This window comes from Gossypium hirsutum, chromosome A03 (assembly GCF_007990345.1).
Source record: "Gossypium hirsutum isolate 1008001.06 chromosome A03, Gossypium_hirsutum_v2.1, whole genome shotgun sequence".
In the NCBI taxonomy this organism is placed as follows: domain Eukaryota; kingdom Viridiplantae; phylum Streptophyta; class Magnoliopsida; order Malvales; family Malvaceae; genus Gossypium; species Gossypium hirsutum.
In genome coordinates, this window is record NC_053426.1 from 102,478,689 (window position 1) to 102,481,687 (window position 2,999).

General features: G+C 36.8%; 1 non-coding gene across 1 annotated transcript; it reads right to left on the bottom strand.

Moving 5' to 3' along the window:
• Positions 1-2,624: 2,624 nt before the first annotated feature.
• Positions 2,625-2,730, bottom strand: LOC121225783 (small nucleolar RNA R71). Its single transcript, XR_005923680.1, has one exon. It is a non-coding gene; the product is annotated as a small nucleolar RNA R71 (small nucleolar RNA).
• Between the last annotated feature and the right edge of the window lie 269 nt (positions 2,731-2,999).

Genomic DNA, 2,999 nt, shown 5'->3' on the forward strand with positions numbered 1-2,999 from the left:
GTCTTTATGGAACATTGATTTGGCTTCAAGCTATGATATTAGCACTTTGGGTGCGAGTTATACCTATTTGGCTTCGGGCCATGAATATCGGCTGATTTGGATTCGAGCCATGATATCAGTTGTTCGGATATAAGTTACCTTGATTTGGCTTCGGGCCATGGTATAGGTACTTAGTGTGAAAGACTCCTAAGTATCCGACTTCTATTCTGAATGGTTCAACAGGTTAATGAATGATGTGGTTGAGAATGGAATTGGTACTAGATGGTACAGGTATGTGCGTAAACCATATTAGCTTAGAATTGAAGAATTGGTGAAGAAAGTAAATAGTTTTGTGAAAGAGTAATTGAAAGGTTATTAGTTGATGTGAATTCATGTACTTATAATCAATTGTTGAATTATGTGTTTATGATTTTATCGAGTTTATTTCATACGAGCTTACTAAGCTATAAAGCTTACTTTGTTTATTTCTTTCTATGTTTTATAGTGAACTCAAAGCTAGCTCAGATTCAGAGATTCGTCAGAGCCTTGATAAACCGTAATTTATACATATTTCTATCCCATGCTTAGCACACTTTATGGATGATTTTTCCTTAAATTTGGTGAATTCGATGCTCCTAATGCCTTAATTTCATGTATTATACTTAGGTGAGCATAGGAGAGGGAAAGGAACGAGAAACGGGACAAAAACGGAGAAAATGGACCAACGTACGAAATCAACACGGCCTGGATTTCCTCATACGGGTAGATCACACGGTCGTGTCCCTTTGGCAAGGTCAAAGCACGATTTATACGGGTAGATCACACGCCCGTGCCCATTTAACAGCCTTGACCACCGCCTTAAGCAATTGAACACGAGCGTGTTCTTGCCGAGCCCAAGTTTAGTCCAATTCAGAAAAGGCCAATTTTGAGGGCTCTTAGGCATTCCAAAGCCTATGTAAACACTTGAGGAGGCACTTAGACGGGGGGTCGAACAGGAGGGAGCAAGGAATTGCTCAAGGAAAGCCGATCGATCCATCTCAGAAGCCGGATTCACCATCAATACTGAAGATCTCCCTTCAAATTCCCTCAGGAGTTTTGGGTTCTCTTATGTTTTGTTATTTTTATTCTTTTGAGATGTGTTCTTTCATTAGTATGAACTAAAACCCCTAAATACCTAAGGGGAATGAAACCTAAGACGGATCTTGTTATTATTATCTGAATTGTTTGATAAATATTTGACTTGTTCTTAATTATGTGTTCTTAATTCTTGTTTTGATGTTCCAGGATATTGATTCAAGTTAAGCTCTTATTCAGAGGAGGAATAGACCCTATCTAAGAGTAAATTTGTCATAATTAAGCGGAGTTGGTTGTGTGCCTAGAGATAGGGTGACAAGATTTTGCCAGATTAGGGTGAAACCTAATAAGGGGATCCATAGATCGAGTTAATGCAACCCTAGGGTGTTAGTTAGAAAGAGATTTCAATTATTCAATCTAGGGTTAGACGTTGTTAATCTCGAGAGAGATAATAATATAACTTAGGGATCTCTACGGAACAAGTTGAATGAAAAAATCGTCCGATTCAGAGTCAAATACAAGTGAATTCTAGGTGGATTTTTCCTTAGGTATTGTCTTAATCAATCGAGTTTTCCAAAAACTATTTTCCCCAAATTTCTTTTCTGTGATTTCTTAGTTTAATTAATTAGTTAGATAAACAAACCCTTTTTATTTTTTTAGGCTAGATAATAAAAAGAAAGTTGATACTAGTACTTTTAGTTCCTTTGGGTTCGATAATTCGGTCTTGCTAAAGCTATACTACTATTCGATAGGTACACTTGCCTTCTTCGTGATAATAGTTAGTTTCAAGAACGATTCATTATAAATATTTAAAACCTGTCACAAATATCACGTATCAAGTTTTTGGCACCGTTGTCGGGGAACTAAGGTATTAGGAACACTCGATTTTTATTACTTTAGCCATTTATTTTTACTGCAATTTAAATTTTATTCTAATTTTTATTACTAAATCATCTTTTTCCCTTTTTCTGGCAGGTTCTTATAGTTTATGACTAGAAGAAACCCTTCAGGACCATTACTTTTTGATAGTGAGATCGATCTCATAGTTCGCAGAAACCAAAGAGAAATAAGGTGAAGCTTAAGATACACAGCGGACAAGCAAGAGGACGATATTCAAACCACGACCGAGGAGATGGCTGAAAATCAGGAAAACCTGATATCGCCTACAATTGTTGTTAATCCAGTAAATCAGAATCCTGCTCCATGCGCTATGTATGATTATGCTAAACCTACTTTAACAGGAGCTGAATTGAGTATAGTTAGACCTGCTATTGCTGCATATAATTTTGAACTGAAACCTAACACAATTCAAATGATACAATAGTTTGTTCAGTTTGATGGTTTGCAGGATGAGGATCCAAATGCTCATTTGGCAAATTTCTTAGAATTCTGCGATACATTTAAAATCAATGGTGCTTCTGATGATGCCATACGTCTTCGATTGTTTCCCTTTTTGTTGAGGAACAAAGCTAAACAGTGGTTGAACTCGTTACCACGAGGGTCAATTACTACTTGGGAACAAATGACCAAAATTTTTTTATTAAAATACTTTTCGCTAGCTAAAATGGCTAAATTACATAATGATATCTGTTCTTTTGTGCAGATGGATTTAGAGACACTCTAAGATGCATGGGAGAGATACAAGGATCTCTTGAGACGATGCCCTCACCATGGGTTACCACTTTGGCTACAGGTTCAAACGTTTCATAATGGCCTGAATCCTTTGAATTGACAAATGGTTGACGCAGCTGCTGACGGAACTATCAATAATAAAACACCTGAAGATGCCTATGAATTTATAGAGGAGATGTCACTGATTAACTATCAGTGGCAAATCATGAGGACAAAGCCAACAAAAAAAGCCGGTGTTTATAACGTCGATTCGGTCACCATGCTCTCTAATCAGGTAAAACTCTTGAATAAGAAAATTGATGGTTTTCTTAGTT